General features: G+C 42.8%; 1 long non-coding RNA gene across 1 annotated transcript; it reads left to right on the forward strand.

Moving 5' to 3' along the window:
- The first annotated feature begins 89 nt into the window (after positions 1-89).
- On the forward strand, positions 90-11,635 carry LOC115896417. The gene is made up of 4 exons (XR_004056295.1): positions 90-171; positions 710-883; positions 3,301-3,546; positions 11,600-11,635. It is a non-coding gene; the product is annotated as an uncharacterized LOC115896417 (long non-coding RNA).
- Positions 11,636-12,756: the final 1,121 nt, after the last annotated feature.

A 12,756-nucleotide genomic window follows, 5' to 3' on the forward strand; every position in this document is an offset into this window, starting at 1 on the left:
CCAGACTTTTCTCCTGATGTCCTGAAACAGACAATCTGGGAGCAAGGCTGGGGATTGCACTGTTAACTGGTTTCCTAGGTGATTCTGGTGTTTGTGGGGCTGGATCCCAATGGGCAGGACATCTGCCTATACCCTGGAATAAGAATATACAGTCTCTTCTAGCACTGACAGGTAAAGTTGGCAGGGAAGTCCTTTTTTTTTTTTTTTTTTTGTTACAGTCAAGTATGTTCAGTGCTCACTAGGTATAAGGCATCGCGTGAGGGCTGTCTACCTTCTCTTGTTAAATCCTTGTAATGAACTATAATGACCTGTAAGGTAGGCACAATTATTAGCCAGTCTTCACTGTAGCTTGAGGAAACAGGGCCAAATTTACACAATGCATAAGGGGTAGAACTGGAATTTGAACACTGATCTTTGTCATTCCCAGTTGGGGGCTCTTAACCACTAAGTATATCCCGTGCTGTGAAATGGAGTGTCCGTTCGTTTCTGTATCTGTAGCGCTAAACACACTGTCTGGCACATGATAGATGAATAATAAACACATTTTGCTTTTTACATTCTCTGAAACTCCATCGCACCACCCAGTGCAGAGCAGTTTTTGTGACAATGGAGAGGGAGGAGGAGGCTGGCCAGGACCTTTTTTATGTCAGGGCTCCCTGCCCACTGCTGCTTCTCTTTGTCAAGTCTGCCTCGTTTTCTTTCTCTACAGTTGTCTCTTTATGTAGGGTGAGCTAACAGCAGCCACTCCCATCCTGTGGGATCCTGCTCCCGTTGCCATAACTGATTAACCCAGGGTAAGACATTGGGAATTGGAAACTTGGAGTGGAAAGGCTCTGATCGTGGTGGTCCCTGGAGTCAAATCCCATTCCATGGCAATGTTCTGGTAAGAAGGCCCACACAGCCTTCCCTGCTGCCCAGGCCCCTGGAGCCAGCCCATCTCCTTTCTTCTTGAACATTCCAACACCTTTCCATTAAGCTCCCTTTGTGGCTTAAGAGGTTCTCTTTGTGACAAAGAACCTCTGCTAATGGAGGAGTAGAGACTTGCTGAGCTGAAGGGCATCTGAAATGTCATCTTCTTCTTTGTGTGGTCTGGCTGGGCATGGCAGGGCACTCTTTCCTTGATGCGACTCCTTCAGACGCTTCAGACCGGCCCAGTTTTCTTAACTCATTCATGCTCTTCCACCCTTCCACTACTTCTCCAAAATGGACTCGGCTTAGAGGATGCCATACAAGCCCCACCTCCTCTACGTGAAAGGCTTAAAAGAGCCGTGCCATAAATATTTAAGATATCTTTCCTCCCTGCTTCATTCCCTGACATTTTCTCTACCTTTAATTTTCACTATTATAACACAAAGAAGTTCTAAAGGTAAGAAAAATCTATTTTCTGTATGAATTGTCACAAATCCCAACTTAGTGGTATAATAGCTAACATTTTTGTGCTAACTCTTAAAAGCCAGGTTTACTAATGTAAGTTAAGTGCTTCATGAAGTTAGATGTGCTTAATATAATTTTCTCAAAAAATTCATTGAGGTGTCATTACTATTATTCCTTGTTTCATAGATGAGGAAATTGAGAGGTTTAAAGGTTCTAAATGAATAAAAGTATATTCCAGAGCTGTCTGTGTCCAAACAGTGATAGCAAGATCAAATTGTAAAGCATCTCTATTTCGTTTTTCTGCCACCATCTCCATGCCATTTATTTTGGATACTGAGAAAATAGAAAGACCGTGCTGAACATTTCAGGGTAATGTGAGTGGTACAAGAAAGTTGGATACCAAAGGAGGTCATGTAACTGGTGAGGGTGAAGAATTCAGGAAGACTTTCCTGAGAGGTATGGCAGATTTTCTAAAGAAGGCTGCAACAATATTTTCCATCCCACATGTTTTTCTAGAATCTTAACACTCTTACATGAAGAGGTAGGGTCTGTGTCCCCTCCCCTTGAACTTGGGTGCATCTTTGTGACTGCCTGGATAGACAGAGTACAGAGGAAGGAACATAATGTGACTTCTGAGGCTAAATCATAAAAATGCCATGTTCTTTTATCTTACTGAGAAGATCCCTCTTGCAACCCAGTCACCATGCTGTTTAGAAGTCCAATCAACTCATTAAGAGGAACTGAAACCCATATCTTTGGCTGAGGTCCCAGCCAAGAGGTAGCACCATTATTTTTTTTAAGCAGTGTAAGTGAGTGATCTTGAAACTAGATCCTCTAGTCTTCAGATGAGCTCCCCCAGCTGATGCCATATGTAGCAGAAGTAAGCCCTTCCCCTAGGTCCTGCCTACATTACGGATTCATGAGCAAAATAAATGATGGTTGTTTTAGGCCATCAAGTTTGAGGTGCTTTATTAAACAGCAATAGATTAATGACACAAAAGAGGCTTTGAAAGACAGGCATCTTTCCAAACAAGGTTCAGAGGGCCATATGCTGCTTATTGACAGCTAGTAGTAGTAGTAATAAAAATAAATGTTATTATAATAATAATACTACTCTTAGTAACTGTAGTGGTAGTTAAGTTTCACTAAGTTCTTTTTTGTGCTATGCTTATGCTAAGTGGTTCATACTTTATCTTATTTAATTCTAATAATGACTCTAGGTAGGTACTATTACCTTCCGTTTACAGATGAGGAAACTGGGGCTTAGAGAATTTCACTTCTCTTTATAGCCACCCAGATTCTAACAAACTCACTTTTGTAGTATTCCCAGGCTCGAACATTTCCTTCCTGCTTGCCCAAACTCTACCAGATGATTCATTCTTTCATCCAGGCAGGGCTCATTTAGCCCTTTCATGGAAACGAATGCTTTTAATCAGATTCACACTAAAGTGAGGATGACTGGAAGGGAGACAGATGTGTTTTTTCACCTGTCTATTTGCATTTTCAAGGTGGATATTTGCTAATCAATTTGAAAGCTCTTGCGTGGTGCATTTCTGTAGAGCTATCCGGAGGCAGAGGACCTCTTCCTAGCACTTGCCAAATGACTTTGTGCCTTAGACAAAGGCCAAAAATCCATCTGACATAGTCCTGGCATAGTCTGACATAGTCCTGGCAGCTCACACTTGTTCCTCTTTTGGCAATTTGGAAAGTGGGCTGCTATATATCATCCCCTCTAATCTCTGCCCCAAACTGAGTTGTGCTATCACCCTTATTTTGACTTTAAGGAACCTACAGCTCAGGCAAGTTCATAGCATGCCCAGGATCACACAGAAGAACCAAGACCAAACGTGGGTCTTCTAACTTCAAAAGCTGAGTCCACTCTGCAACATGACATGCTGTATCTTCCACACTATGTGAATGATTCAGGAAGGTGGATGATAAGAGACAGCAGCCAGCAGAAGGAAAGTAGAGATCCGAACACCTAAGAGGAATCCTAAACAGTGGAGAAAGGAGAGCAAACATTAAAAACTCATGGATAGAAAAAAAAGAGGAAAAGAAAACCATTTGGAAATGTTCATTGAGTTGATGCACTGGATAATTTAATAAGCTGTCTGTTCTGATCTGTCTTGCTTCCTTGCTCTTAGCAGGGTGCCATATGAAAGCTCCTACATGGTAATTATAATGGATGATCTTTCCCCCTGTCTGGGATCTTTATGGTGTGATTTGGATAGCTCCGCTGCTAAGCTGTTTTTCTTGGGAGGCAGAGTGTGGGGCATGTGTGAAAATATGTGTGAGAGCTTGTGTGTGTGTTGCGGGGGTAAGGGACAGTGGCTGGGATTGGCCCTTAGAATCTCTTTTCCATTGTGACAACATTTTTTTCTGCTGCCTCTTGGGATCTTGGTGCCAGGGTAAACTTCCTGCCTTCTACCTGATCACATCTTTCTCAGACTATGTAGCCTCAGGACTCAAATCCCTGCCAAATGTCAATAAATTCGTCAGATTAATGAATCCTTTCCTAGCTAATATGGTTCTCATTCAGTTAGTTAATCAACAAATAATTATTAAAAGCCTGTAAGTGCCAAGCACTGAGAATATCCATTCTCTCATGAACATGGGTTTTAGTGGAGGAGATTGTGGGAAGCAAGAAAACAAATAAGTATGAATTTCAGACACTAATAAGTGATAAGAATAATAGGATGGCATGTGTTTTTGTTTGGGTGATCAGGGGACTAAATGATGTCTAAGGGCCCTGAAATCCAATTTGGACCTAAATCTAATCTAACCTGCCTCTAATGTGATCTAAAGGAAGAAGAAAGAAACGAAATCTTGTCAAAGAACTCACTTAGGAGAACTCTTTTCCAATTTGGCTTCCTGTGTATTGATGAGGCAGGCTGTCCTGTTACTTGGCATGCCAACTACCAACTATTTCTTCCTTTGACATCACAGGTCTCATTTCAGGATAATGGTGACAATGGTGATGACTGTTGATAAACACAATGTTTTAAATTCTATGGAGAAAAAAAGAATTTAAAACATACAATTGGGAATTGCTCTCAAGAGATTTGCTTTGATCCTTTCAGATGGGGTGTGCTAACAAGTTCCTATCTCTCTGGGCCTCAGTTTCTCCATCTGTAATATGACAGTATTGGGCTAGATCAGTGGTTCTCAAACTGTGGTCCCTGAACCATTAGTGGCAGCAGCACTTGAGTACTTGCTAGACATGCAAATTCTCAGGCCCTACCCCAGATCCACTGAATCAGAAACTAAACGCTGGCAATCTGTGTTTTAAGGAGCCCTCCAAGTGAGTCTAATGCACCAAAAATCTAAACACCACTGAACAAGATGATCCCTGCGGCCTTCCTGACTGCCTGTTTTTGCTTCTCAGACCTGTTGGATGAAATTGGCCTGGAGTGGGATGCCCTGAGGGAGGGATGAGAAACAGAGGAAGGTGCCTTTCGTGGTTGCTTCCCTCCCCTTTGAAAGTTTTAATGCCTCCTTCTTATCCCTGCTTTCTCTCAGTGTCCTCTGATGATAGGAGCTTATTAAGATGGGGGATTTTCCACAGGCCTGTTTCAGAGTTCCTGGGGAGGAGTTTTAATTGCCAGACTTCACATTGAGGGTGTTAACATTTATTTAAGTCAGTTCCTCTGATTGCCTTTTAACAAGGCGGTGACTGTGCATAGGAGATAACAATGGGCCCAGCCCTGTGGGGGCCTCAGAGGCAGCTTACAATAATCAGGCCTAGGGAAAACAGAAAGGCAGCCTGGAATAGTGGTAGCAGAGACACAGCAGCAGCTCTCATGCTGTCTGTGCTGGGGTGGCTGGGCCGGCGGAGGGGTCCAGACTGTTGTGGGATCTGGGGTGGTTTCAGTCAACAAGGTGGGCCTGGGGAAGTAGAAGGGAAAGGCTGGCAAGGTCCTGTTCAGGAACAGAACCATTACAGAGATGGGGCAGAGAGGGCCAAAGCTCTGGCCTCTTTTGTAATGTAGATCTGGGTCTTATCACTTTCATAATTTTGTGAGGAGGGATAGAAGATGGACTATATGCTATTGGGTAGTGGAGGGTGGAAAATGGTCCCAAAGCCCTCGTTCTAGTTTGGATTTGTTGCAATTGCTCTTGGCTCCTGGCCCTTTCCTCTGTGGCCTCCTGTAGGCTCACACACCACAAGGTTACTTTTCCTTTCTTTTTCTTTTTAAACATTTCAAAAGTTGTAAGGGTACAAGTGGTTTTTGGTTTCATGGATGAATTGTATGGTGGTGAAGCCTAAGATTTTAGTGCACCTATCACCTAAGTAGTGTACCTTGTACCCACTATGCAGTTTTTATCCCTCACCCACTTTCCAAAGCCCTGCTTCTGAGACTCCAATGTCCATTATACCACTCTGTTTGCCTTTGTGTACCCATAGCTTAGCTCTCACTTATAAGTAAGAACATGCGGTGTTTGTTTTTCCATTCCTGAGTTACTCACTTAGAATGATAGCCACTATCTCCAGATTGCTGCAAAGGACATTATTTCATTCTTCTGTATGGCTGAATAGTATTTCATGGTGTGCATATACTGCATTTTCTTTTTTAGTTCTTTCTGTTTTTTGAGACAAGGCCTTGCTCTGTCACCCAGGCTGGAGTGCAGTGGTGCAATCTCAGCTCACTGCAACCTCCGCCTCCTGGGCCCAAGGGATCCTCCCACTTCAGCCTCCCAAGTAGGTGGGACTACAGGTGCATGGCACCACATGCGGCTAATTTTTTTTTTTTTTTTTGTATTTTTGGTAGAGATGAGGATTTCACCATGCTGCCCAGGCTGGTCTTGAACTCCTGGGATCAAGCAATCTGCTGGCCTCAACCTCCCAAAGTGCTGGCATTGCAGGAGTGAGCCACCATGCCCAGCCCATGTTTTCTTTATCCACTCATCACTTGTTGGGCACTTAGGCTGGTTCCATATCTTTGCAACCGTGAATTGTGCTGCAATAAACATATGTGTACTGGTGTCTTTTTGATATGATGACTTCTTTTCCTTTGGATAGATACCCGGTAGTGGAACTGCTGGATGGAATGTTAGATCTGCTTTTATTTCTTTGAGAAATCTCTGTACTGTTTTCCAGTTGTACTAATTTACATTCCCACCAGCAGTGTATAAGCATTTCATATTCACCACATCCATATCTATGCCAACATCTATTGTTTTTTGCCTTTTTAATAATGGCCGTTCTGGCTGGAGTGAGGTGGTGTCTCATTGTGGTTTTAATTTGCATTTCCCTAATGATTAGTAATTTTGAGTATCTTTTCATACATTTTTCGGCCATTTGTATATCTTGTTTTGAGAAATATCTATTCATATCAGTTGCCCACTTTTTAATGGAATGATTTGTTTTTTTCTTTACAGCAGCAATTTTCAAACTGCATTCTCCTGGTCTTAAGAACTCAGCTTCCACTTCATCAGATCAAAGATCCAAGGAGTTGAATGGCTCTCATTTCTCTGGGGTCTGTGAGGAGAGGAATGGCCTCTGTTCCTTCCTCCCCTTCACCTGGGGCATCTCTCATTTCATCTGGTTTTTGTCACAGAAGTTTGGAAGTATTATCACCAAGAAAAAAGAAAAAAAAAATCATTGGAAAGCACCATGCTTGATTGCTTCTTTTTCTGTGATGAACTCTGCCTTCCTTCCCTGCTCCCACCTACCCTTTCTCTTCATTTCCCCACTTGGTGAAAGGCAGACCCAGCTCAGCAGTTGCCTCTTTTCTCTCTTGTTTGTCTTAGCGTCCCGCTATCACTACATGGTGCAGATTCTCCTCACCAGAGGCTCCAGAATCGGTCTCTTCTTTCCTTCCCCTCCCTTATGGTTATAGCTCAGGTCTTTGTTGCTTCTTGCCTCAACTTGCAATGTAGGCTCAGAACTGGTTGTTCTGTTTCTGGTCCTGCTCCCTCACATCCTTGTAGCCTGCACCCAGAGTGACCTTGTCAAATGTCACTCTGAGCAGGTTATTTCCTGCTCAATGCCTCATTTTTGCCCGTCAAGCCAAGCTCCTTGGTTCAGGGGTTTAGGCCCACCATGAGCTGTGCTTTTCAGTCTTACCACTCTCTGCTCAGCCAAGCCAATCTCCTTCTGGTTTACTCAGTACCTTTCAAGAGTCAGCTCAGGTGTCACTTTCTCTCTGGTTCCTGTCCCTGACTCCCTGAGCTGAGTAAATTATTCCATTTGATAGGCAGATTACCCTCAAGATTATAATTTTATAACTGTCTTCTCCACAAGCCTGTGAATTCCTCAAGGGTACAGTGAGCACGGACCATTCGTCTTTGTACCCGTGATATATAGCAGGTACATTATAAGGACTCTTTTGAATGCTGCAGGGCTGTTCAAAGGACTTCTTTGGTCCCTTCTCACCCTTGTTTTCAAAGTACAGTGGTATTTGCTTGGAGGTGAATGGTCAAAGTACAACTCAGGCTGCTGTGTTGGTGAAATGTAGTGAGCAGTTGGGTGGGCCCTGAAGGGCCGAGTCATCATGTGACCCTTCTCCTTAATTGCCTTGGGCTGGTCATTTGGCTTCTCTGGAATTTGGTTTTTCTACCCATGTATTTGACAACTTGACAGCAGTGAGAAATTTCTGTGTCTTTGGCACACAAAGATTGAGATGCAGTAGCAAGTTCTACTAGTGCGTATCCCGCTAATAATGATAAATACTTATCAAATTGTTGAGCATGTACCAAGCACTGAGCAAAGGCTAAGCTCTACCCACTTTGTCTTATCTAATTCTTCTCACAACCCAAGGAAGTAGGTACAATTACCTCCATTTACTGAAGGCTCAGAAACACGTAAGCTACTTGTGCAAGGTCAGGAAGAGTAGGGATTCAAATCCAGGTGTTGAAGACTCCAAATGACTAACTAGTGGCTGTCTGTCTCATGGTCTGAGGAAGGTGAATTATGCTTTTACAATCATTGAAAGTGCTATGCAGCCCCTGGCTAGGAGGGAACTATACCCAGCACTGCTTTCTACAGCATGCAAATATAGGTACCACATGTTCCCTTCCTGGGCTTCCTAGAACCTCATTATGGGGATGATGAAAATGATGGTGATGATGTAACTGCAGTAAAAATATGCTCAGAAGATAGTCGCCACCACCCACAGGAACTGGCTCACCTCTGCCCTCACTTCATACCACTCTTGTCCTTTATCACCCTTCTCTGGCCATATGCACCTACTTGCTGTTCCCTGTACATGCCACGCTCGTTGCTGCCTCAGAGACTTTGCAGTTGCTATTCCCTCTGCATGAATGCCCTTCCACCTACTCTTCATGGCTTTTATCACTCACTGCCCAGTTCTAACATCACCTCCTCAGAAAGGTCTTTCCTGATTCCCTGTCTAAAATATTTCCCTCTCTTCTGCAATTTACATCCTGTCCCTTCCCTCTGTTAGTTTCTTTTATAGCAGTATGCATACTTTGTAGTTATTTTCTTCACTTTTTAAAATGTCTTTCCCCTCCTCCCTCAAAGAGGAACCCAGAGGGCAGGAGCTTTATCTGTATTATGCACTGTATTCCTACCCAGTGCCTGGCCCACGGTGATGATAAAAAAATTGTTGAGTGCATAACCAAATGAATGAAGGATGACCTATTCTCACTTTACTTTTCCTATTCTAGGCTGGACAACACTTGAACTCACCCAATAACCTTGGCCAATTTTCTTAACCTCTCTGGGCTTCTGTTTTCATGCCTCTAGAATAAAGGAGTTGAACTAGAACAGGGGTCAGCAGGTGTTTCCTAAAGGGCCAGAAAATAAATAATTTTAGAATCCGAAGGCCACGCAGTCTCTGCTGCAATGACTGATCTCTGCTGTTCTAGTGTGAAAGCAGCCATAGACAATATGTCAATGAAAGAGCATGGCTGTGTTTTAATAAAACAAGAGGCCAGCCCGTGGGCCATAGTTTTTTGATCCCTGGACTAGACAGTCACTAGAGACCATCCTACCTTGGATGTTTTAAATTCCCTATTGGCCATCTTGTAAGGAGCCTTGCTTGGCTTCAACTTCTTGGCCTTCATGATTAAAATCCTTCTTCCGGTGGCATGTATGTTTGCGAACCCTCAAAGGGGCAAAGCAATGTGGAAAGTAAACATAGACCCACTAAGCCTGTGTGGCACACCAAGACTGTAGGCGATGTTTGAAGGCTTTCCTGAGATGGTTAGAAGCACTCAGATTATAGAATTTGGTGACTACCTTTGGAAAAGATCCAGAAGTTTTCTTTCTCAAGATTTTTTCCTCCCCTTCCCTGGAGACTTGTCTAATCTCCACAACCTTCACAGAACTCCTTGAGCTCTGAAACCCTGAGCACTCGGTCTGTGTGTGACACCTCATCTGCTCAGTTGCGTTGTCTTTCTTACCCACAAGTGCGTGTCTTCTTTCCCCACTGAATTACAATCTCCTTGACAACAGCGAATTTTCTTCCTTTCTTTTTCTGAAATGGTATCTAATATTGTTCTGAGCATACAAAAGTGCTGAATAAACATCAGTTGACATTCTAAGAGCCCCCTGCCCTCCTTTCCTGTTATGCGTTGCTCAGGAGGCTCATGCCCTTGTGAGGACAGAGCTTGATGATGACTTTTCCTTTTTTGGATTCTGTTCCTTGTGATGTGTGGGTTCTGCCACCTGTCTGCTGGTTACCAGATACTTATCAGTGATATTTATAGTCAGGATCTTTGGCTGGCCATGACGGTCAATTGGATATCATCTGAGCCCACAGAAGTCAGAGAGGCAAGGCAATTGCGTGGGAGATGAAGATCAGATGGGACTTGAGAACTGCATGAGAAGTAAAAACATTCCAGATTTAAGATTCAGCTCTGCCACTAACTTGCTGAAGGACTTTAAGCAAACCACATAGCAAGTCACTTCAACAAGCCATAGTCTCCTTTTCTTTAAGTGGAGATTAAGTGAAATAATTTATATTAAGGTACTGGTAAAAAGTAAAGAATCATGCTCATATCATAATAATCATTAGTAATGAGCTGCCATCACCTCTCACCTCCCTACTGGTCTCCCTACTCCCACCCTTGCCCATTGAATCTGTTGTCTAAATGGCAACCGGAGTTATCATATAAAGATGAGTTGGATATTAGATCTTCTCACTCCTCTGCGAAACCTCCAATGGCTCCCATCTCACTCACAGCCCAAGTCCTAATAATGGCCCCTTGGGCCCCACATGTCCTGGTCCCGTGTCCTCTGACCTCATTTCCTTCAAAACTCCATTCCAGCCACCTGCTCTTCTGTATTGTTCCCACTGCAGAGGCATTGCTCTTGCTTTCCTTTTATCTAGAATGTTCTTTCCCTAGATATCAACACAGCTCACTGCATCATCTGTTTCAAGACATTACCCAAAGATCACCTTTCTCAGTGAGGCCTTTCCTGGGCATCCTTCTTTAAAAATTTCTTCCTATCTCCCATTCCTGCTTAAATTTTCTCTGCAGCACTTGGTACCAGCTAACATAATATTTATATCACTTGTTTTGTTTTTATCTGCTCCTGTACCCTGTGAAAATTTCATGAGGGCAGACAGTTTTATTGATGCACTTACTGCTATATTCCTAGTGTTAGCACAGGGCTTGACACATAGTCGGTGCTTAATAAATATTTGTCAAGTAAATAACAGAAGTTACCATTTCATTAGCTCAATAAGGGGGCCTGCTGGGGCACGTCGGAACTGTGTGCATTCAGTTTAATACTTGGTTGATATGGAGTCATCCATTTGCTACAGCTTGGTGCAACTAATGCTCACCTCTTTCCACCCGGTCTCTAGGAAGACAGCATATTGAAGTGACTAGGGGTTTGGGCGTGGCCATCAGACCTAGACTCACTAGCTGTGTGTGTTTCACAAATAACCTACTTCTCTGAACTTGGGTGTCTCGACTATAAAATGATAGCTTCTACCTTGTAAAGTTTTTATAAGGATTAAATGGAGGATTCTTAATTCATATAAAGTGTTTAGACAGGTCTTTAGCTCATGGTAAAGTTTTGGCTAACGGTAAGTATTTTTACATTAATAGCAGTATAATAGCATCATAAGCATCTTCCAAGAGTGCATAGGCACAAGCATAATTTTAATAACTACTCTTTTTGTGTGAATTTGCTGAGTTGTCCCAAACATGTCTTTTGTGTTCGAATTTTATATCATCTGCTATTAAGACAGGCATGCCAATTTCCTTTTTTCTACTTCTTTCCATTCTCCCTATCTTTCCTTTACTTCAGGATGAATATTCATCCCATCTGCACCACTTACTGGCCATGTGTCTTGACTCCAGCCACTACACCACTAAAAGCCTCAGTTTCCTCATCTGCATAATGGGACTGAAAATCTCAGCCTTTCCTACTTTGCAGAGACAATGAGTGGGCAAATTGGGAAGATGGATGTAAACAGTAAACCTACAAATATCAGGTTTGCTCCTCATTTTTAATTGCCTCTCCCCAGCAATGAGTGTTTTTGTATGCCCTGCCGAGCCTCTCTGTTCTTGCCCATCCTGGGGAATTAGCTGTAGCATATGCACAACGGACACAGCTTGCTTTTTTGTCTCTGATTCCATGGGTGTATGATAGATGCCTCCCTGAAGCCAAGATAGAGTTCTTCTTTGGAGAACCATTTTTAAAAATGTTATATTGGAGATGACTTTCAGTTCAGCATGATAATTTAATTTTAATTATTGATGTGACTTGAACCTGGCATTTTGGATCTGTTTAGGCCTCTTGAAAGCTTGAAGATTTTTCAACATTGTGAGGCCACTAATTTACTATCTATCCAGAGGTTTTCTGCATCAAGTAAATATACTGTAATTTCATTATTATAGTTCTCTGGAGAAATCAACTGTATCCTTGGTGCTGAACTGGGAAATTCATCAGGCAGGAGAGAGAATAGTGGTGAATGCAGGCCCTGAGATGGCAATTAGGAGCAGGGAATCAGACTCATTCCCTTTCTCCTTGTCTCCTTTGTCTGTAGGTCTCTGCAGAGTTTAGGACTTCAGCCCTCTGTCCCACTAGGTTTGTAATACTGTTATGGAAAAAACAAAATAAACCAAAATACCTCTTGGAAACCAGCTAGTTCAGGGATGGCAAATGGGTTTCTTTTCTGGTGCCAATAGACAGGTGGTGCTTGCCTGAAGCAAGTTGTTGAAGATTTCAAGTCCACATCCCCTTATTTAGCAATTTATTTTGTACTTACCATGTGCACCAGGAATTGTTCTAAGCCCCTTAACTTGTGTTAACTCATTTAATCCTAGTAACAATGTGATGAGGCATACACGATGAATAATCCCTTCTCCACAGATGAGAAAACTGAACTATCTGGCCCCAAATCAGATACCTTGTAAAGGGTGGAGGTGGGATTCAAACCAGGCAGTAAGTTCCCTTAAGCT

Source organism: Rhinopithecus roxellana, chromosome 3, assembly GCF_007565055.1.
Source record: "Rhinopithecus roxellana isolate Shanxi Qingling chromosome 3, ASM756505v1, whole genome shotgun sequence".
NCBI classification, from domain to species: domain Eukaryota; kingdom Metazoa; phylum Chordata; class Mammalia; order Primates; family Cercopithecidae; genus Rhinopithecus; species Rhinopithecus roxellana.